General features: G+C 45.8%; 1 protein-coding gene across 1 annotated transcript in view; it reads left to right on the forward strand.

Moving 5' to 3' along the window:
* XRCC4 (X-ray repair cross complementing 4) overlaps positions 1–24,878 on the forward strand; it is a 79,936-nt gene that overhangs the window by 13,949 nt on the left and 41,109 nt on the right. The gene's annotated exons all lie outside the window — the stretch shown is intronic.

Raw genomic sequence — 24,878 nt, forward strand, 5'->3', positions numbered from 1 at the left:
ACCAATTCACTTCAACACTGACACTCTGCGAGCAATGTTCCCTTCACTAATTCGTACTCCCCATCATCCCTTATTCTAATGCACGTTCCATTTAATTCTCTCGCTAATTCTATCGCTAATTCTATTTAATTCTATCATTCCATTTAATTCTATCTATTTCATTCCTCTTTTTTTCCCTGCCTTTGGAATAAACTCCCTCACTCTATTCATTCCCATTCTTCCCTCCAGGCCTTCAAAACAGCTGTTCACCACCACCTCTTATCATCCACCATCCAAATCCTCGATCTTTTCTACCCCCGATAATCCACCCAAGTCCACCTCCTTCAAATTCCCTGCTTTCCTCACTGAAAGTCCCTGTAATGTCCATCTTCTATTCCCCATGTTCCCCGTCCCATCCCTCTCCCTTCCAAAGACCTCCTAATGTCTCTGTTCCCCACTGTTTTGTCCTTCCCACTCCCTCCCCTCCTGTCTCATGCCCCCCTTGATGTGTGTTGTGTGTTAGCTCTCATACGTGCCTCGACAAGGTATACAAAAAAAAAAGCTACGTCCCCGCTACTCTTACCATGTCTGTCTATTTCTCCCATCCGTTCTAAATTCTAAACTAAATTTCCTCGAACTGATCCCACCATGCCCCATGGAGGGCTGCTCATACCCCATGAGGCCATTCTATCTACGCTAACCCCCATCCCCTAAACTAGCGCTCCTTTGCCTGGGCGCGGATGCTTGCCACATCCTGGCCGGGGATCGGGCACTCTTGCAAGGCCTGGCCATCTTTGCGTCGTCAGGGCGGTGGTTTTCGACACCCACGTCTCCTCCGTTCGGGCGATAAATAACAGCGTAACGTCGCCCCGTCGATTGCAACAACCGATCGCTCTCGAGCCGTCTGCCATGTGAAGCACCATGCGCCACTCACCCAGATTTTGTGCTGCGAGATCCCCGGTGATGTCACTCGCACATGAACCGCACCACGAGGCTTTCAACGCAAGCGGGACCGGCTATGTCGTCGCAGGGACTTGCTCCGCGCGTCGCGCGAACAGTACTCGCGGCGCGCAACCCATCGGCCTCCGTACACAGGCTCACATTGGGGCCACGTGCTTTCCAAATTCACACCATCGTCACCATTTTAGCCATCCGCGCTGGTGTCTTGTACCAAGCGCGGAACGTTTCAATGCCGGCTCCCGATCACGGAGTCGTGCGCACCCAGCCCGCCCACAAAACAGGGAACGGGCCGCGCACGCAGCCTCCCACGGAGCCGGCGCGGTTTCCAAAACAATTCCGTGCGGCCCATTATGCTCGTCGTTCCCGTCCGTTACACGACCCACGTCTCCCGTCTGGATCGGTCCACCTCCCATTTCCACGCATGCACTCATGCATGCCATGTCACTCACATTCTGCACACCTTTCAACACACTCTGGAACATTCACATCGGGTGCTTGGGTTAGCCCAAAAGATCCTGGGGTTTCTATTGTTGAAGATTCGGTGGCACTTAACAGCACCGCCGTCTCAGGGGTTATAATACCGGCTAGTTCGGCACCGGTCTCGGGTCACGCGCCTCAGATCACGATACCAACGTACCCATGTGCCTTACCAGTTGGGGATATAGATCCCGGCTACAGACTGGGTTTGATCAGAGACCGAGCGAAGTCTGCTGCAGTCTGTAGCCAGTTTGGTTTTAAATACAAATCGAGCGATTGTTCCTCAGCGCGGCACGATTAAATTCAAGGCGGCAAATTTCGTATAACTCAGCCAGATTTATTGGGGACACATCGGGGAATACGACGCAAGCAAAGCATTCACGAACGTTATAATTAATCTATAACCCGCTCTTACCTAGGGAGCTTTTGATACGGGTTTTGAAGGGAGCCCTAGCAAAATAAACCTAACGCCTGGACAACATATAGACAAGACACGGAGTACTTCGTGGTGCCTCATGGACGAGAGGAAAAGTGTTGAAGGCACGAATGCGGCCCGTGACAAGTCGATGGTGTCGGATTCGAGCGCCCAGCTCGCGCATGCCACGTGGCAAGATGGCGGCGATGACGTCCTTTTGGCGGCACCGCTCACGCACCAGCCTCGGCGCGTCCAGCCCCTGTAAGGTCGATGGCACAGGAAAGAAAGATCTATGGTGTGTTCCAGCTGGTTTCTCACAAGGTCCAGTATGCAATCCAGGCCTGGCCTGTACAACAGACCAGGTCAAATCTGGGTGTTGGGCTCCGCAGGCGGATCGACGGGATCAAAAGACGTCATCAAGCCGTGCAGGGAGTATGGACAGTCAGAGTCTCAGTGGTTGGATTCAGGATGAATCTGGGAATGACCTGCATGCTGGATCTATGGCCAAGGAGGAACAGCCGGCCAAGCCACTCCTCATAACTCAGATCGCAGACAGACCAAGCAGTTCCTTCCTTGCCTTTCGGGGCGGGCATTTCCGACCACCCCGGGGACACGTGATTGTTCCATTGTTCGAGTTTGCAACAGTTCTCCGCCAATGGGTTGCTGGCACGTCTTGCTGACTGACTGTCAGCACGCTGGGTGGGGGCTCGTTAGCAGGGGGGAAGGAAAAAGAAGGTTCCTCTCGGTACACCACCACTGTATGAACACTGGACAGCCTGCTACACCTCCCGACACACGTAACGTCCGATTACCAAACAACCTGGCTAAACATGCATTTAAGTGGGGATCTGGGCTAATCCTACATTTAATAACCCACTAAGGGCCCATTTCCGCAACACTATACCCCCCAAGCTCGGCATGTGCCCTTTCGCACCATGCATCCGCTCGACCTTGCACGGCCTCACCGGACTCACCTCGTCACGGCCTGCCTCGAGGGAGCATACCGTCTCCCCTCGTTCCTGTGGGAGGTCAATCTGACCAGCTCGCATTGGGCCCCGACACATTCCCCAAGCTAAACCCCAATGTCCCTCACCAGTTCTACGTGTGTGTTCCTCTTTTACTTTAGTTTCGTGCAATTTGTCTCCCTCTGTTGATTTCTGCGTCTCTGTCATTATTATCTCCGTCATCTCCTGTTCGGGTTTACGGGATTTATCCGTGACTATCGTAGCGTCACTCGTCCCCTCGACCTCACCCGTCTCCATTGCGGTCCGAACAACCGTTACACTCCCCCTCGACTCGGTCACCTCTTCACATACTGTCCTGGCCGCATTTGCAAACTTCCGGACCACCGTCCGCATTTCGCCTTTCACCTCCTCCAGACTCGCCTGCAGGTTTAACCCCATGCTCTGCATTTCACCTTTCATTTGTGTTTGTAAGTCTTGTAAATCCTCTTTCATTGCTTGCGCATTCGCATTCATTCAGCTTTCCATTCTTTGCATATCACTCCTCTGTACTTGCATATCACTCCTCTGTGCTTGCATATTTGCATCTATTCTTTGCGCATTCGCATTCATTTTTTTAACATGTCCATCAACTGGCTCATGTCACGTGGACTCGGCGGAGCCGATCTGCCACGATGTTGTGCGGAACCAGCAGGGATTGGGTGTGGGGGAATCCGACGGGGGGGGGGGTCATACGCCACCCCTCCCGCGCCCATTACAACCTCTGGGTCCGATCGCAGGGGGGCGTCTTCTTGCATGGAGGTGTCGTCCTGGACCATGGATTCCCCTAAGCTTAGGTCTGAACCCACCTGCTCCAGCCCGTCTTGGCCCGCCATGATTCGTCCTGAGAACAATTTAAACGCTCTTAATTTGTAGGGAATGGGGGTGGGGGGGGGTTTGCTCCGTGCACCCCTGATCCGAATCCCGTGAATTTCTCTATGGAGGCGGAGGGTCCGAATCGCGCTCCTGACGCCAATTGTTGTAGTTTGTGTCCTGCAAATTTAGTTGTGGAGGCGGAGGAGTCCGTATCCCACTCCTGACACCAATTGTTGTAGTGCCGTGTTCGGGGGCGAGGAATGCCAGCGCGATGGAGCAGTTGGGCTGTCTCCACCTGAACACCCGGAATTGAAGGTCATCACTCCGGACAACTCCGAAGTCGACTGGTCGCTTAATGGACCGTAGACGCCAATATTTCGACCGCGCGGTTAGAGTCTTTTTGTCTGTTTCCAATTCACCTAATTAGCCATGCGGTCCAGCTACCAGGGAAGCCATTCCCTCGGCCGACTTTGTCCAAACCGACTCGGATCCGGCGTAACCGAGCTGGAATTACCAAAGCCTCGCCAGTCCAAATAACAATTTACGGCACAATCGGCCTCCCTAATTCTCTAGCCCGAACCAGACTGGGTCAATGAAAGAAAGCACAGACAGCGAACTGGAACATCTAACAGTTTTTTATTTATTTTTTTTTTTTTTACAATAGGCAATATAATAGGGAGGGAAACACAGAGCAGACTGAACCATGAATATAAATGCAGGCAAATTTATAATGGCAATCACTTAACAGTTCCACTTACAAGACTGGCCAAACAGACGCACACACCCAAAAAGAAATGGAGCCTGCTGGCCTTTATTGGAGTCTCCAGTCGCGGAGGATAGGCAAGCTGGGGGGGCAGAGTTTCGGCGGATACCTGGCTGCCTCATGCGGTTTTACCGACTCGCACTTGTGGAGCTTGGAGTCCGTGGAAGGGAACGGGGATCCCAGCTCGAGCGCTCCAACACAACCCACCCCAGTGGGACTCCAACCCAAGAATCAGGATCCTACCAACGACCCGGCCAGCCACGGACGATGACTGACGACCACGAGAGTCCAGCAGACCAGAAGCAAGGAGCGACCTCCAAGGAACCAACGAACAACACACACCATCCCTGGATACAGCTCGCGATCCTTCTTATCCCTCTCCCATGCAGGGTGGAGTGATCCGCTCTCCTGTAACTCGCCTCCGGATTGGATGGGGCGTTTTCGTGTGTCGTGGTGGCCAGCCACAATTGCAGGAAGGGGGCATGTTGGCGTCTCGGTGCCCTCCCCCGAGAGAGGCTCTTTTGTTGTCTTCCCCAGTGTCGAGAGGGGAGACATTCTTCTATGATGGGGCGGAGTCAGAGCTGAGGCGATCTCACCCCTGATTGGACGGGAGGAGCATTCCATATTGCTGGGGTGGAGTCAGCTCTGAGATGGGAGGGGGGGGCTCTGCCCACGTCCGTAGTCAGAAACGCGTGCGTTATGGTGCCGTGGTGTGAAGTGAAAGCTGGGTGAGTGAAGCGCTTGTTCACCCGCAGAGTGGGAGGAGGAGTGAAGCGAGGGTTCCGCTGGCGTCCGGTAGATTTAAAGATGTAAACACCTGACTATAAAAGAAGCCCGCAGCGCACCCATGAAATTAACCCATTAGACAGGGGAGAGATTCTAACTGTCCACATATACTTAACGAAATAGCTAAACTTGGGGTCAACTGTATGTGTGAATGTGAATGGTTTCCAGATTCGTAACAATATATGTAACTAACAGCTTGGTGAGGGGAGGAAATAACATGTGACTTCTTGCTCTGGCCATCTGGTCAGCAAATAGATAAGGTTTTGCAAGGTTTTTACGACTATTGAGGAATGTGCACAATTACCTCCCAACGAGCTTTCCCAGCATATATTTATTAAATTATTTCTCACAGCACTAACTAAAGCTAATTGGTATCTTACCTCATTATAAATTCAATTAACAATGCAGTTTCCCACACCAACTTCACCATGTATCATTTACCATCTGTACCATGTATCATCAACTATTTACTATGTGGATCATGTATCATCCACTATTTCCATCTGTACCATGTATCATCCACTATTTCCATCTGTACCATGTATCATCCACTATTTCCATCTGTACCATGTATCATCCACTATTTACCATGTGCACCATGTATCATTTAACATCTGCACCATGTGTCATCCACCATTTACCATCTGCACCATGTGTAATGCACCATTTACTATCTGCACCATTTACCATCCACTCTTCACCATCTGCACCATGTATCATCCACCATTTACCATCTGCACCTTGTATCATACACTATTTACCATCTGCACCATGTATCATCTGCACCATTTACCATCTGCACCATGTATCCACGATTTACCATCTGCACCATTTACTATCTGCATCATGTATCATCCACTATTTACAATCTGCACCAATTACCATCTGCACCATGTATCATCCACTATTTACCATTTGCACCTTGTATCATCCACTATTTACGATATGCACCATGTATCATCCACTATTTACCATCTGCACCATGTATCATCCACTCTTTACCATCTACACCATGTATCATCCACTATTTACGATATGCACCATGTATCATCCACTATTTACCATCTGCACCATGTATCATCCACTCTTTACCATCTACACCATGTATCATCCACTATTTACTATCTGTACCATGTATCATCCACCATTTACCATCTCTCCCATGTTTCCACGATTTACCATCTGTACCATGTATCATCCACTATTTACCATGTATCATCCACTATTTACCAGCTGTACCATGTATCATCCACTATTTACCTTCTGTACCATGTATCATCCACGAAGTACCATCTGTACCATGTATCATCCACTATTTACCATCTGTACCATGTATCATCCGCTATTTAACATCTGTACCATGCATCATCCACTATTTACCATCTTTACCATGTATCATCCACTATTTCCCATCTGTACCATGTATCATCCACGATTTACCATCTGCATCATGTATCATCCACTATTTACGATCTGCACCATTTACCATCTGCACCATGTATCATCCACTATTTACCATTTGCACCTTGTATCATCCACTATTTATGATCTGCACCATTTACCATATGCACCATGTATCATCCACTATTTACCATCTGCACCATGTATCATCCACTATTTACCATTTGCACCATGTATCATCCACTATTTACCATCTGCACCATGTATCATCCACTCTTTACCATCTACACCATTTATCATCCACTATTTACGATCTGTACCATGTATCATCCACTGTTTACCATCTGTACCATGTATCATCCACTATTTACCATGTATCGTCCATTATTTACCATTTACCAGCTGTACCATGTATCATCCACTATTTACCTTCTGTACCATGTATCATCCACTATTTACCATCTGTACCATGTATCATCCACTATTTACCATCTGCACCATGCATCATCCACTATTTACCATGTATCATCCATTATTTACCATTTACCAGCTGTACCATGTATCATCCACTATTTACCTTCTGTACCATGTATCATCCACTATTTACCATGTATCATCCATTATTTACCATTTACCAGCTGTACCATGTATCATCCACTATTTACCTTCTGTACCATGTATCATCCACTATTTACCTTCTGTACCATGTATCATCCACTATTTACCTTCTGTACCATGTATCATCCACTATTTACCTTCTGTACCATGTATCATCCACTATTTACCATGTATCATCCATTACACTGAACAACAAAAATTTTTTACTGGAGATGTGTAAAGTGATTTAGACTAATTTGGGTACGCTGATTTCAAAAATCATAACCGTTTTGCTGTATCACGTCAGGATTTTCAGTAACAGAAATATTCCCATTGCCTAGAAGTCAGGATTTCAATGAAATTTACAAAAATTCATTTATTCATTTATTTCATCATGAATGCTTCAAAATTATAGAAATTACAGAAAAACTCCACTAGAATGTAATTAAAAATGCTTTAGGCATTTGGCTTTGCGTTTGTGCTGCTCTGTGTCAGTTTCACGATGCAGGAACCAGCAGAAATCGCCCATCATGTTCGGGTTGTGCCGCCCTTGGTAACGCGTCTCCATGAGTGAAATCTCTTGGTGGAATCGCTCGCCGTGCTCGTCCGAGACTGCTCCCAAGTTGTCAGGGAAGAAGTTCAGGTGCTGGTGTAGGAAATGGATTTTCAGGGACATCCTGGAGCCAAGTTTCCTGAAGGACTCCAGCAGCTGCTGCACTATTTCTTCATAGTTGTCCGCGCGCTCGTTCCCCAAGAAGTTGTCCGTCACAGCTTTGAAGCTCCTCCACGCTGCCAGCTCTTTGGGGTTTAGAGTTGTCGGAAAAGTTTCGTCCTTCATAATCTGTCGGATTTGCGGTCCAACAAAGACACCAGCCTTGATCTTGGCCTCCGACAAGGTGTTGCCAAACTTTTCCTTGAGGTATAAAAACCCACGCCCATTCAGATCCATTGCCCGTACAAAACTTTTCATCAAGCCGAGCTTTATGTGGAGTGGTGGAAGGAAAACCTTGGCTGGGTCGACAAGGGCGACATGCTTCACGTTGTGTCGACCAGGTACATGCTCTTTTCGCTCTTCCCAATCTTTCTTCGTCCAGTGATTCTTGTCGTCTCTGCTATCCCAGAGACAAAGGAAGCACATGTATTTCGTGTAGCCTGACTGCAGCCCTAACAACAGCGCCACCACTTTCAAGTCTCCGCAGATGTGCCAATTGAAGTCATTGTACTTGATGGAATCAAGCAGCTGCCGCATAGTCTCATAGGTCTCTGTCATGCCGAACGCGTGAGCCAGTGGGACTGATGGTTTCTCGTTGCCATTGTGGAGCAAAACAGCCTTCAAGCTGTTCTTCCCCGAGTCGATGAAGAGGCGCCAGTCTGCAGGATCGTGATCACACCCAAGTTCTTTCAACAGACCATTGATGTCACTGCAGAATGTCATCGTGTCTTCCATCTCAAAGAACTCAGCCATGTCTCTGTGACGTGCTCTGAACAAGGATATCTTGGTGTTAGGTTCAAGTAGATTCCACTGCTGCAGCCTTGATCCAAGCAGCTCTGCCTTCGCCTTTGACAGCGAGAGATCTCTTACAAGATCATTTAAGTCTCCCTGGTTCAGAAGGTGTGATTCTTGAGTGTCGGGTTCAAAAGGTTCATCATCACCATCTTCTTCACCACTGCTTACAGCTATGTTCTGATCAGCTGGAGGTGTTGGAACGGGGTTCTCGTCATCATGAGGCACAGGTTTACGAGCAGAGACGCAGTCAGCGTACTTGATGTGACCTTTATTCTTCTTGTTGAAGCCGGCGATGCTTGTGCAGCAGAAATAACAATCATCATGATGATTCTGCGGCTCACGCCATATCATGGGCACCGCAAATGGCATGCTCGCGCGCTTGCCCACCAACCACTGAGTCAAGGTTGTGTGACAGCTTGTGCAGCAGATGTGTGGTGCCCAGCTCTGTTCTTGGTCCCCCACCTTACACCCGAAGTAGTGAAAGTAGGCAGCCTTCATTTTCACTGCTGTGGATATACTTCGCTGTTGATCGTTTTTGGTATACCGACCACAGACATAACAGAAGTTGTCAGGATGATTGGTACAGGAACGCCTACTCATCTTTATCTGAAAGAAAGAAATATAACACAAGTTAACAACAATTGTACGAAATAGACATGTTAAAGACATATGTAAATTTCATTGAAATCCTGACTTCTAGGCAATGGGAATATTTCTGTTCCTGAAAATCCTGACGTGATACAGCAAAACGGTTATGATTTTTGAAATCAGCGTACCCAAATTAGTCTTAATCACTTTACACATCTCCAGTAAAAAATTTTTTTTGAAATTTGTTGTTCAGTGTTATTTACCATTTACCAGCTGTACCATGTATCATCCACTGTTTACCATCTGTACCATGTATCATCCACTATTTACCATGTATCATCCATTATTTACCATTTACCAGCTGTACCATGTATCATCCACTATTTACCTTCTGTACCATGTATCATCCACTATTTACCATCTGTACCATGTATCATCCACTATTTACCATCTGTACCATGCATCATCCACTATTTACCATGTATCATCCACTATTTCCCATCTGTACCATGTATCATCCACTATTTACCATCGGTTACATGCATCATCCACTATTTACCATCTGCACCATTTACCATCTGCACCATGTATCATCCACTATTTACCATCTGTACCATGTATCATCCACTATTTACCATTTGTACCATGAATCATCCACTATTTACCATTTGTACCATGAATCATCCACTATTTACCATCTGCACCATTTGCATTGCCAACAGCAAACTATATCAACAACCATTCTTTTGATCTCTCTGCTGCCTTTGATGATCTTTGTCATTCCATTCATTGTTCGTGAATGTCATAATGCACCATGGACCATTCTCTTTTATTTTCTTCTTATTTCACTCACAATACACACACTTTTGCTGACTTTGGCTGTTTCTTCAAATCAGTTTATCTCTTTGTTGGTCCTGAAAACTGAGTCAGAACCAATGCTGTTTTCAATTTGTATTTTTCGCTTTGGCACTCTGATTCCCAAACTGTTAACTTTCATTTTGTCATTATTTTATTCTCTAACCCACCAAAGGATAGCTTGTAGTTGGCCCACTTAACTTATAACTTTCTCATCTGGGTTAGATTCCCAACCCGATTTATCAACTGGCGGATTGTTGTTTCCTAGGCATGGTGTTTCATCTAGAGTGTCGCGTTTGCCGTGACATAAATCTGGACGTCCTCTCAGCCAGCATCTGGTGCTGGTGGACGATAAAGATCCCAAGGTATCTTTCCGAAAGCTAACATCCTGGCCATAACCCAACTTCCCACTTGTGATTATTACCACAGGAAAGGCAATGGCACACCACCAAATGCAGTGCTTGCCATAAGACACAAGCTCCTTGAAAGGACACTGATGGTATCGATCAAACCAATGCAAATGAGATCTTGCTGCAAAGATTATTTATATTGCTTCAGCAATATTTAATCGAGACCACTGGATATGCAGCTGCCTTCATTTGCATTCACATATTACGTACGCAAAATGGGGGGAAATCTTCATTATGACCAACTTTTCTACCTGACTGCATTCGTGCATAATATTGACGACAGTTCACAAACTTCTCGACAGTCACATAGATTTAGAGTTTGAGCCAAATGATTGCTAAAACACTCCATGGCAAAAAAAATGAGCCAAGCTGGATTCTTCAAATTTGGAGCCATGGATGCGCTGTACATATTCCATTTTAAACTAATGACTCATGTTACAGTTCTCTCCTTTTCCTCTCCTCACGCTTTTCTCTTCAAAACGCTTTTTTCCCATCCTTTCTCTCCTCACTTTTTCTCCTCGGACTTTTTCTCTTCAGAACGTACCTCTCACTCGTTTTTATATCCCCGGGCCGTATCCGTGGGGTGCCGTCTGCCCCAAGCTCACCCCGCCCCACTGGGGCACGGTTGCCATGATGACCCGTGCGCTCTCAAAAAAATGGCGGGCGTAGGAGCTCACGAAAGATTGCCGCTGAGGTAAAATGAGGGCGGGCTTCAGAGCTCGTGAAAGAAATGTGTGTGAACGTGTCTGTCGTCAAGAAAAAAATAGTGTCCCAAAAGAGATGGGATCTATTCTCTCACCTTCTCAACGCGTCACATTTAAGATCCCATTAGACATGGGGATGGGGCTTATCTGAACATGCATTTAAGGAAATAAGTGTCTGAGGACCTGGATGTGTGGATGCATTTATCAGACCGGATTCTGAAATCCGTAACACTACCCCCTTTCCTGATCCCAGACTCGTCCCAAGTCGTCCAACAGCTGGCGACATCGGTTTTAAGAAAATTAAAAAAATTACAACATTGCAATTAGCACTATTGTGTGACATGCAGATGAAGTTACCCCCTACCTTGTACGTTTTAACTCTACCCTTCAGTGTGTGTGACAATTTAAACTCGATATGTCCCACCTGATTCATTGGGAACTACCGAACTGACTCACACAGCCATCCTTATGCAACACTGAAATTGCCGGAATTTTTGAAACCACAACACACAACCGGTTGGCTTTAATAATTGACACAACTAGACAACGATATACAATTTCTGACCCAGGACCTGGAAAAATGCAGAAGAAAAATTGTGGAGGGCGGGGGGGGGGGGGCGGGGAGGAGAACACTTTTTTTGTATACCTTGACGAGGCTCGTGTAAGAGCTAACACACAACACACAGCAATGGGGGCATGAAACAAGGGGGGCGGGAGTGGGAAGGACAAAACAATGGGGAACAGAGACATGAGGAGTTCTGTGGAAGGGAGAGGGATGTGGTGGGGAACATGGGGAATACACGATGGGCATTACAGGGACTTTCAGGAAGGAATGCAGGGAATTTGAAGGAGGTGGGCTTGGGTGGATTATCGGGGGTAGAAAAGATCGAGGATTTGGATGGGGGATGATAAGAGGTGGTGGTGAACAGCTGTTTTGAAGGCCTGGAGGGAAGAATGGGATCGAGAGTGAGGGAGTTTATTCCAAAGGCGGGAAAAAGAGGAATGAAAGAGTGAAGGTGAGCAGGGATTCGTGATTTTGGTAGTTTTACTAGAAGGGGGTTGTTGGCGGACCTTGAGCGTCCAGCGGAAATGTGGTGGGGACAAATCGCAGAGAGAGCAGGGGGGGGCGAGGCTGGAGAGGAGATGGTAGACAGAAAGACCACCGACCAGCCTGTGGTGAGAGAGAGAGAGAGTGAGAGGCCCAAAGACTCAGCCTCATCGTGGGAGATGCCGATGATCCGAAATGCCTTGGTTTCCACAGCGTGAAGCCGAGAAAGGTGGGAGGCAGGAGCACCAGCCCAGAGGGGAGAGCAGTACTCCATCAGGCTGCAGATGAAAGCTTTGTAAGTGGTCAGGAGCTCAGGTGGGCCGAGGAAGGACTTTGCACGACGGAGGATTCCCAGTCGGCGACTGGCTTTGGAGGCGAGGTTTGAAATGTGGCTTTCCCAGGAAAGGTCATGGCAAATAGTGAGACCCAGAAGCTTGAAAGAAAATAAAAGACTTCTTCCAGAGGATTGTTGAGAAAGTGGATGGTGGGGGGGGGGTTCAAAACGGTCCTTTCGGAGAGACATCGTGAGAGTGTGAGATTTGTCCGGATTGAAAGTCATGTTCCACGTGTTGGACCAGTTTGTGATTTTTTTTTCCCAGATCTGCAGTGAGCGAAGAAGCTGCTGCTTGCCGGTCTGAGGGATGACCGATGGTACGGCAGAGGGTGGAGTCAACAGCAAAGAGATATAGAGGATTTTCCAGTGAGTCGGATAGATCATTGATGAAAACCAGAAAAAGAACAGGGCCCAGAACGCTACCTTGAGGAACTCCAGCCTGGACAGGAAGATGGGATGAAAGAAGTCCATTTTGGGCCACACGTTGACTGCGACAGGAGAGGAAGTCTGCGAACCATGAGTGAAGATGGCATTGGATACCATAGGAGGAGAGTTTGGTGAGCAGGGCAGGGTGCCAGACCATGTCAAAAGCACGCGATATATCAAGGGATACGGCTCTGATTTCATGTCCGGCATTGAGGACCTCCATCCATTGTTGGGAGAGCAGAAGCAGCATATACAGGTTAGAGTGACCTGGTCTGAAACCAAATTGATGATCGGAAATCAAGCCATTGGAGAAGAGGAAGGATTTAATGTCTGAAGCGAGGATGGATTCTATAACCTTGCTGATGATTGTCAGAAGGCTGATTGGTCTGTAGTTGCAGGGATATGTTTTTGTACCTGTTTTATACAGGGCAGTAATGTTTGCTGATTTCCAAGCAGATGGCAGATGACCTTGAGCAAATGAGAGGGTGAGCAAGAGCAGAAGAGCAGGTTTTAAGGATATGTGGGCTGATGCCGTCTGGACCGGTTGCAGAATCTGAGTCGAGGTTTGACAGCAAGCTCTCCACCTTGTCAGGAGAAAAGGACACAGAGTCCAGGGACAGTTGGGTGCGACTGAGTAAGGTGGTTAGAGAAAGTGATGGGTTTTGGATACAAGATTTAGCTGCAAACACCGAGTTTTGGCATTCAGCTTTTTCACGTGCGGTATCAGCAGTGCGGCCATTTGAGGTAAGGGAGGGATGGAGGGGAAACAAACACCACAAACAGATTTGATTAGATGCCACCAGGATTTTGAGGAGAGAGAGAGAGAGAGAGAGAGGTTTGAAAGTTCAGACTTGAGCTTAGAAAGATGTGGCTCTCCTGAGGGTAGATACACACTTGTTCTGAGCTTTATGGAAGGAACTGAGATTACCTTCAGTTCGGTTTGCTTTCCATGAGGCAAAGGCAAGTTGTTTCAGGACAATTGCCTCGCCACAAGCTTCAGTGAACCAAGGGCGGGAGGAAGGGTAGGACAACTGAAGACTAGAGGGGATAAATCTGTGCATGAGGGAGAGCAAGTTTCTTTGAAAGAATTCTCAGGATCAGTTGATGTTGGAGAAAGTAGCGAATTGAGACCAGTCTATAAGTTTGATGGCTGCTTGGACACCCTGCCAGTCGGCTTGAGTGAAACTCCAGACTCGACGGCGGTGAGGTGGTTCTCTGATAACAGCCAGAGAGATGTCCACTTTTACAAGGATGTGGTCAGAAGAACTGATTGGAGCGGAGGAAGAGCAGCAGATATTGTGAGGGAAATTTGTCAAAATCAGATCCAGACGAGATGGAGTACAATTGGTTGAGATCCGGTTCGGGAAGTTGACCGATTGAGTCAGTCGCAGAAAGCTTTTGCTGAAGTGCCATGACAGGTGAGAGAGGTACTCACACCCAGCCAACTAGGGCTAGGGAAGGGGGCCGGATGAGGAGGAGAAAAGGCTCTGTGGTACTGGGGGAGAGGGTGGACAAGAGAGGGGTAGAAGGTGTTTGAGGATTTGAGGATGTGGAGTTAAAATATGGAGGTGAGAGGGCAGTGGAAGGAGGCAGCTTTGTGGATGAGAGTGGGGGGGAGGGTCAACTGTGAGAGGGGTGAATAGCAGGAGAAGGGTGAGTAGAGGGAGTTGAGGGGGAGTTTTTGAGAGAGGTGAGCGGAGGCTTGGAGGGAGAAGATTGTGATGGTTGCTTTGAGAGTGAGGGGTGAGAGGGGTGAGTTGGCACTGAAATTGGAAAAAAAGAATGGTTGATGGAAAGTGAACATTCATAGCAAACTCGGTTTTTTTTTTTTAAGTTTTAGGTTAGAGATGCGATTAAACACGTTTCTTGAGGATGCAATAAAGGCGAATTCAGAGAATGGAGAGAAGAAATGCTGTAACAACTGGATTATTTTACCAAGTGAAGAAGAAAAGTTCGAATTGAGAGCAGTCTTTTGAAATAGAAGAAGTGTAGCGCATTATGATACAGTAACGAGTACCACACGTGTGAAAGGGGAAGATGAAGCATTATAAGAGATCGTTTAGTTGTATTATTATTATTATTATTGTTAACCTCCACCATCGAAGATGGACGGAGGTTACTGTTTTCACCCCTGTTTGTTTGTTTGTTTGTTTGTTTGTGAACAGTATTACAGAAAAACTCCTGGACGGATTTCGATGAAACTTGGTGGGGAGATTAGGTATGGTCCAAGATTTTCATGCCATTAGATTTTGGACTTGGTCCAAAGTCCAATATGACCTCTATGGCGGCCATTTTGAAAGAATATTTGAATTTTTGTTTTTGCATTTCCACATGTTTTAAGTAATTTCCAACCCCAAAAAAAATTTTGTTTGAAAAAAAAAAAAATTGCAACTTTTTTCAAAAAAATTTCGATTTTATTTGAATAAAATTTGATTTTTTTTTGCATTTCTACATGTTTTAAGTGATTTCCAACCCCCCAAAAAAATTGTTAGAGAAAAAAAAAAACAAATTTTGCAACTTTTTTTTTCAAAAAAATTTTGATTTTTTTTTTTCTTCTGATTTCTACATACGCGTCGATCTAGTTTAGTTTATTCAATCGTGGTTCAGTAGAGTCTGATCCGTTTTGACCTACAATGAATCGGATATCAGGTTCACTTAAGTGACCCAGCAGTATTGGTGGTGGCGGTTTTGCACTCTACCTAGTGCTCCCCCTCTAGTTTGAGAGAGTTTTCATCAGATTAGGTCATGGAAGTGTTGCAGAAAAAATCATGAGGTGAATGGTCAAATAGGATCGGTAAACGCAGGGGGTGTAAAAGATCACGTGGTTACAGGAGAAGCAATTGGGTTTGGGAGGTGTAGAGTCAAAAGTGAAATTATTTATTTTAAATAAGGATTGCGTAACATTCGGAAAAGGGAAGGTTGAAGTAAAATCGTGGAAGTGTGTGGTGAATTTGGAACGGTAAATGCAGTGTGAAGCTGCTGGGCTGCTGAAAAGTACCAAGAAGAGTAGAGAGAGACACGTGGTTACAGGAGGTGTAGAGATTGAAAGGATACAAGGAAGATTATTATTTTTGATGTATTTTTGAAGAACAGGTAAGATTCGGGAATGGAAGGTTGTTGGAAGAAATCGTGAAGGTAATGGTGAGAGAGGGTCAGCTCAGTAGAATGAAGATGGTGTGCCATCAGGAGAAAGAGGAAGAGGAAGAAGAAGAAGAGTAAGAAGAAGAAGAAAGATCGAGGCTCGTGAGTGCACAAGGAGAAAGGTGGTTTTTTGTGGGGGCGGGGGGGGATTTAAGACAAGAAATAGTGTTTCGTTGGGAGGGATGGGGGACGTTGGGAAAGTGGGGAAGATAGAAATTGAAGGTAATGGGGAGAAAATACAAATAAACACGATCGTACACTGAGGCGAGGGATGGGTAGGCCTCAAGCACCCGGTAAGACAAGTCCGACGAAAACTCACAAAATAGCACGATCTTTGAAACAAAACCAAATTAGGAACACACAGTAACATGTAGGTGAGAAAATAAACAGTTACAACGTAACAGACAACGACCGGAATCTTAACTTTGAGATCGTTAGCAGAGAGCCCTGAAGGAGACCTGCCGACGTTCCAAACCCAGTACCAGAAGTCCCTGCCGATTCTTGCCACCTTCATGCTCTTCACCAGCCCACCGAACAAAATAAACCGGTAGGCCAGTGACTGGCATACAGGCCATAAACGTTGTGGCCTTCGAAACAAAAATGACCAAGAAGCAGCAACAAGGATTGAGCCATTTCCTCCGTGCAGAGCTGCATTCGTGCAGTTCATGGCCACGGTGATGCATGGCAAAACTAGAACGGGCACTCAGTAGAGTGCATACATTTTGCCCCCCCCCAGAAACCGTTGATTGTGAGGGTATTTAATCCCATACCACATCTGCCATCTCGTATGTGTTATGATGACTTAAAAACATTAAATTTCCTGTGTCATATCGTATATCACAAGATTGGGCATTGAATTCACAACATTTTGGCATTGGTTGCATGCAAATTGGATAAAAATCGACCGCACTATGGCAAAATGACGATTTTGACCTTTTCATGACCTCGACCTTGACCTTTGTACTCTTAATTTTGTAATTGGTATTAGAGTGTGGGGAACAGAACAGTCAACATTTTGGTGTTGGTTTCATGCAAATCGGATAAGAATTGACCGTGTTATGACTAAAACCGTACATTTTGCAATGTCATGACCCCCCCTGACCTTTGACTCTCAACCGCTAATAAGGATTATTATGTCATTGTGTCATGTCACATATCACAAGATGGGGCATTGAATTCTGAACATTTTGGCATTAGTTGCATGCAAATTGGATACAAATTGACCGCGCTATGGTAAAAAGACGATTTTGACCTTTTCATGACCTTGACCTTGACCTTTGACCCGATCGCTCCCACAATCTAATCAAATGGTCCTCGGATAATAACCAATCATCCCACCAAATTTGCTTTGATTCAGTTCAATACTTTTGGAGTTATGCGAATAACAAACAAACAAACAAGCACACATATTCACAAATAAATAAATAAATAAATACACAGCGATCAAAACATAACCTTCGCAACAAAGTTTGCTAAGGTAACAAGTGAAACAAACTGTCATGAGCCTGGTATGTGGCTGGTATGACCTGGGAGGAAGCTGGTATAAAGCTGGAATGAGTTGGTATAAAGGGGCTGCAACAAAGGGGCAGTCCATTAGTGTGGTGGTATGCTGCTACAGTAAATGCAGTTCAACAGAATAAAACAAACAAAACCACCATGATAACTGGAATGGTGTCACCTGGCATGAGGTTGCAGCAAGTAGCAGTCCACAGAACAGGTGTGGGTGGAACACAGGTTACGGAGCAAATGGTGAAGTGAGGTAAGTGATGTCTTGATGTTGATGGTCCTGGGGCAGTGGCGAGACAAAGCAAAACAGCAAGACAAACAGCAAACAGTTCGAAAAGAAAAATAAAGTAATCCAGGTAATGCCAAACACCAGGTCCGACCAACATGGTCAGCCGGTCCCTGATGTGCACATACCTGGGGCAGTGGCGGTGGTGCCAGGAGAGAGAGCTCGAGGTTGGCCCGACTCGTCAGCACCCATCCGTCTTTCCCATGTACACTACCCTAGCCCCCCTCTTTTTACAATTCGTCGCTACGTCTCGTCTCCTATATCCCACTATCCCCATTGCCCAATTCGTACCCAATCCCCCCCAAGGTTCCATGGGAAGGATGAGTCGAACTACATGCAATCTTACTCTTACATCGTGACAGGTCTCGTTCTCAAGTCCGACAGAAGGGCAAGTCTTGCGGCCGGCGATCATCCCGACAGTGGATGGTGCGAAGGCGTCTTCATCAATCCTAACTTCGCTAATATTGTTACACTTTTAAACTTTCCCTGGGGTTATACCCTGGCAAGAGGCCTTTGTTAAATTATGGGGTTCTAAAAACCCAAATTCCTATCACCGACGTGTTGGTGCTCTTACAATTTTGGGCCTTGCCCACCAAATTTTCTTTCTGTGCCATCGCACAATTTCGTGGCTGGGTAGTGTGGCTCCACAAGCAGGTCCATCCACCTGCATACTCACCATGAGCACCTCTGGGACACTGGAGCTGCCTCTGAGCTTGCCTGCTCCTCACCCTAACATGGGGGTGCCCTCACTGGCACTCCTCCCTCGATGCCCACTTAGCATTTTGGCACCCCGGGTCCCACTTCTCGGGCACCCGGTCCCATTGAACACGACACTGGCACGGGAAAGTACCTCCGTCCACAAATACACTAATGGCCCCCTGGACCTACCTACGGCCTCACCTGGCTGACGAGGCCCCAGCGCGTGGGGTGCCTGCTTCATCCGAACACTACACTCACAAGCCATACGCCCAGCCGGTCCATTATCTCCTGCACCCGACACAAAAAAAAGTTTTTAAAAAACTATCCACAATCAGCACCAACCGCATAACGTTATCCATGTGTAAATTTAGCTAATCCCTCTACCTAACTTTAAACTAACCCCCAGTTTCCTTGGGTGGGATCCACTGCCCCCACTCAATCCTTCACACCATGCATTCTATTACTCACACTCATACCGGCCATTGCCCTGCCCTCAGACTCATGTCATCAACCACACACAATACATTTCCACTCACCGACACAGCATCACTTAACTAATTTCCCATAACTAACTCCTGCACCCTCGTCATCCCAAATACTAATGCACGTTCCATTTAACTCTATGTAGCTCATCTACGTCCCCACAACATGTTCCTATCTCAACCTAAATAGTCCCTATTGTCACTCTTGGTCCCTAAATTTATCCGAGCCATCCCTCATGGTCGCTGCTTTGGTACCCACATTGAGGCTGCCATCGCTGGCACCCCCATGTGGGCCTAACAATGCCATCCCCCTAAAGCTAGTGCTCCTTCGCCCTGGTGTGTGGGGCTGTTTCATAAATGCGCTCCACACATGGGGGTAATTGTCACTTACCCCTATGATGATGAGCCCTCTGCATCTGCGGAGGTGCTCAGTCACATCTCTGTTGCAAGCCAATTTGTGTTTGAATTCTTGCCACTGGGAATTGGGGTTTTCCCACGGGGAACCAAGCCGTGCGCGCCACACCCATTGCTCATGCCGTGGGTACCGTGCATATTGCACACCTGGTCCCCGTGGAAAACAATTTGCAGCCAAATCCGTTTTGTTTTGCCGTCCGTGCTCCAGTGATTTATCTGCCATGGAGCGTTTACATACCGACCCCTCTGAAACCATTGACACATCGCGCAACTGTCCGTGCTTAGGCGGTCTGCGAGGCACGGACCGTGCACACTCCTGGACATGCCGTGCAAGCGTCTCTCGCAGGGCCAGCATGGTTTCGAATACAACTCTATCCCACTCCTGACACCAGTTGTTGTGGCCACGGATACCGAGACACCAGCTTGTCACTCAGAGGGATTAATCCCCGGTTGTCCTCGGTGGAGCCGGACCTGGGGCCACCGCTCACAATTAACGTTGCGGTACGATGGGTTGTTTTAGAACCACGAACGCCACCCAGTCAACCACGAGTTCCAGTGTCCGCCGTCTAATTATTCCGTTTAACTAGAGGTCACATGGTTACCTGAGCGGGGAGCGTGCCCTCGGCAAATAACCAAAAATAATAATATTAATAATACAATAAATAAATAAAAAGAACTTTTTATTTGCTGAGGAAAATAAACTATGAATTTCAAAGCAAAATCAATCAAAATGCCAGGAAAGAGACAAATTGCACATGCTTATCGGGGGTTCACTTACAGCGAAACCCAGACAAGGGTACCCTGAGATCATTCAGGGGGTGGGGAGGGGGAGAATCATCTCACTCACCTGAAAGTCGTCCGTGAAGCGAAAATGTCCTGAAATGCGTGCGTGCGTGTCACATCCGTCGCCAGCACCCAGCTTTGCTGTGCACCCTCTCTCGGGGCAGCCTTGAATGCCAGTCGAAGTCTGGAGGGCACCGAGATTGTCTGTCGCAGGTTTAGACCCTGATGTTGTTGATGATCGACCCGTGCCTCACTTGTTGGCGGCGCTGCTCACACCCACACGCGCCCCACACGCTCGCTTGCCAAAGCACTGGGAAGGGCGAATTGTCTCGTCGGCGCTGGTCAGACACCCGCTTCTTGGTCGCTTCTCTCGCCCTTTGCTTTTTCCTCTCTCCTTTCGCTTTTCCTCACGCTTTTCTCTTCAGAACGCCTTTTTGCCCTCCTTTCTCTCCTCACTTTTTCTCTTCAGACTTTTTCTCTTCAGAACGTACCTCTCGTTCGTTTTTATATCCCCGGGCCATCTCCGCAGGGTGCCGTCCGCCCCAAGCTCACCCCGCCCCACTGGGGCACGGTTACCATGACGAACCGTGCGCTCTCAAAAAAATGCGGGCGTTGGAGCTCAAGAAAGATTGCCGCTGAAGAAGAATGGGGGCGGACTTCAGAGCTCGTGAAAGAATGTTGCAAAGGAAAAATGAGGGCCGGTTGCAGAGCTCGTGAAAAATGTGTGTGAACATGTCTGTCACAAAGAAAAAAGGTTTCCCCTAAGAGAGGGGATCTATCCTTTACCCTTCTCAACACATCACATTTAAGATCCTATGAGACATGCGGTTGGGGCTAATCTGAACATGCATTTCAGGAAATATCTGTCTGAGGACCTGGATGTGTGGATGCATTCATCAGACCAGATTCTAAAATCCGAAACAATATGTATGTATGTATGTATGTATGTATGTATATATATATATATATATATATATATATATATATATATATATATATATATATGTATATGTGTATGTGTGTATATATATATATGTATATATATATATATATATATATGTATATATATATATATATATATATATGTATATATATATATATGTATATGTATATGTATGTATATGGAAATTCACAAAACACCATTCAGGTTCCCCGAAGATCAGTTTTTTTTTCGATACTTAGTGTTTCAGGTTAGAATCCCCACCGATGTGTAATGGGTATTGTTCGTGTGCTGGGCTGCGAATCTTTGAGTTAGCCCTTATTCTTTCTCTGTCTTTCATTTTGAAACATCTGCAAGAACGCCATCATCTCCAACAAACATCGCAACGCCATCATCTCCTACAAAAACGCCATCATCATCGACAAACAATGCTCCCTCTGCACCAGCCACCATTGTGCACCGCGGCGAAGTGCCACGGCGCGAGCCGATTTGCATAATCGGATCAAAATGAGGGTTATCCCAACACCAACCCGTGACGTTGAATATCGGGTTCCCAGCGAGGCTTACCAGGGGTGAGAGGTCGGAGGTGAAAAGTGGGCGGAGCCCGGCCTCGGGTGAGAGATCAAAGAGCGGCTCACCCTGGGCCAATATAAGGGCAGGACTCGAACGAGTTTGGGGCTTATTAGGAGATTCATCGCTCTCTGGAGACGAGCAGTCGCGGGAGAGGAAGGCACACAGAGCACACATTCGGGGGAGGAGGAGTTTATGGTGCGCTTAGGCACCCGTAGCAGGTTTCTGGAGTTGTTCGGAAGCTACGACTGAATCGGCGGATGCGCGACTGTGGTTGGGCCTTAAGCGGTCGTGCATGCCTTTCCGAACTGGCTAATTCGTAACTATATATATATATATATATATATATATATATATATATATATATATATATATATATATATATATATATATATATATATATATATATATATATATATATATATAAATAAATATATATATATATATATATATATATATATATATATAAATATATATATATATATATATATATATATATATATATATATATATATATAAATATATATATATATATATATATATATATATATATATATATATATATATACACGACCGGTCAAAATTTTTCGAACACCCCCATTTTCCAGTTTTTACTGCTATTTAAGCAGTTTAATGTTTCAATGCACTCTGAAATTAAAGCATAGAACAAATATACAATTGCAGATAACTAAGAAATAATGGAATCGTTTTGTTGAACAAAATTTAATCTAAATTTTTGACTCATCAAAGTAGCCACCTTTTGCAGATAAAACAGCCGAACATACTCGTGACATTCTTTCTGCAATGGAAATCAAATATTGTTTGGAAAGTTCTTCCCAACACTGTTGCAGAAGTTCCCACAAATGTGTTGCACTTGTTGGTTGCTTTGCTTTCACCCTTCTGTCTAGTTCATCCCACACCAGCTCGATGGGGTTTAAGTCTGGAGACTGTGTTGGCCATTCCATGCTTTGAAGCCTACCATCTTGTTCTTTTCTTCACAGGTAGTTCTGACATCGTCTGGAGGTATTTTTTGGGGTGTTATCCTGCTGTAGGACGAACCCTTGACCAACTCGCCGTCGACCAGTGTATTGCATGGCGCTGCAAAATGCTGTGGTTGCCCTTTTGGTTCAGGGCGCCAGTCAGTCTGTGCAAGTCGCCAACTCTGGATCCAGCAAAAGAGCCCCAGATCATCACGCTTCCTCTTCAATGTTTGACAGTTGGTGTTACACACTGAGGAACCATCCTTTCTCCTACTTGACAGCATATTATAACCCTGCTTGATGAACCGAAGATTTCAAATTTTGATTCATCGGTCCATAAGACCTTCTTCCAGTTTTCAAAAGTCCACTGGCGGGGCTTCATGGCCCAGGCAAGCCTCTTTTTCTTACTTTTCCATCTTAGAAATGGCTTTCTTCCTGCTACTCGACCTGTCAAACCTGCAGCTCGAAGTCTTCTCTTCACAGTTGAAACTGAGACTTCCTTACTTCGACCAGTGTTAAGCTGTGCTTGAAGCTGCTGTCCTGTGAGCCGCCTATCATGCAAGCAATTGACTCTCAGAAACTTGTCTTCTAATTGTGTTTTGGGTTTGGGTCTGCCAGACCTCTTCCTTTTCAATTTTTCTCCAGTTTCCAAGTGCCTTTTGATGGTGTAGCAAACTGTACTCACTGACACCTTGGCTTCTTTGCAATTTCTCTCAAGGAAAGACCTACACTTTTAAGGGTTATCATGGTCTGTCTGTCTTCCTTTGTTAATTGTCCTTTTCTCGCCATTATGAAAGCAATATACTACTTCCTGCAGTGCAATATTGTCCATATAATGCTTCAGAGGGTGTCGCAACACAGTCTGTTGCAACACTGTTTTTATACAGACAGAGGGTTTGTGACTAATCAACAAAAGTTGGGACACCTGGAGGAATTGTTTGCATCAACTTTCAAGGTTTAATTTACCTCCATTGCTGCAGAACAGCTGCAGTTGCTGACCCATTACTTATTCCCTGAAAAGGGCCTTTTTGACAACTCTGAAATTTACATTATTTTTCAGTTTTTGGTAACGTAATTTTTTTTTTAACCTCTGATAGTTTACCGCTTAGCTTTGTACCATTTCAGGTTATTCACTGGACTTGAACTGCTTAAATTTCAGTAAAAACTGGAAAACAGAGTTGTTCTCAACCTTTTGACCGGTCGTGTGTGTGTGTGTGTGTGTGTGTGTGGCCGTGAGTGGCCGTGTTGTCATGATTTACAGCATCATCCAAATATTTATTTTATACAATGTTTTTTTTCTAATATTCGAGACATTACATTTTTTAAGCAATTTAATTTGAAGATTGAATTTAAAAAAAAACAAAAAAACTCCCTTTGGACACCCACATGGGAGAGATAGGTGCAGTCCAATAGTTTGGTATGATTTCACAAAATTTTTATGGAGTAGTTCAGTGACAACACAAGGCATGACAGACACTGCACAAATACTGTATATATCCAAAAATAATTGCCCTTGATCGAGGCTCATGGAAGACCTCGAGAAGAATGGAAAAGAACAAAATGGAAAGGGGGAAACATCAATGGCAGAGAAGAAGTGAGAACGAGATTAAGGAGAGGGGGAAGAAGTATGCATGAGGGTGAACAAGATGCACACAAGCTAAATGAAATGCAGCAAGAAGCGAAAGAGGAAAGCGGGGATGAAATGGAAGATGAACAAACCAACTGGCAACTAACAAATTAAAAAAGGTGAGGTGAGGATAGTGGGAAAAACATCACAATAACCTGGAAAAAAAGGGAATGCTTAGGAATGAGTAATTTGGTGTAACAGAGATCATGAGTATGGATTGTGGATTACCTGAGGTAGTTGTGTATGGCTTATCTTGAAGCTCTGGAGGGAAGAATGGGACTGAACAGACTGAGGAAGTTGATTCCACAACTGAGAAAGAAGAGGAATAAAGGAGTGGAGGTGAACAGTGAGCCTGGAATTTCAAAATTTAGCAAGAAGATGGT

Source organism: Eptatretus burgeri, chromosome 12 (genome assembly GCF_056783735.1).
Source record: "Eptatretus burgeri isolate ZD-2024b chromosome 12, Ebu_testis_v1, whole genome shotgun sequence".
Taxonomy (NCBI): Eukaryota; Metazoa; Chordata; class Myxini; order Myxiniformes; family Myxinidae; genus Eptatretus; species Eptatretus burgeri.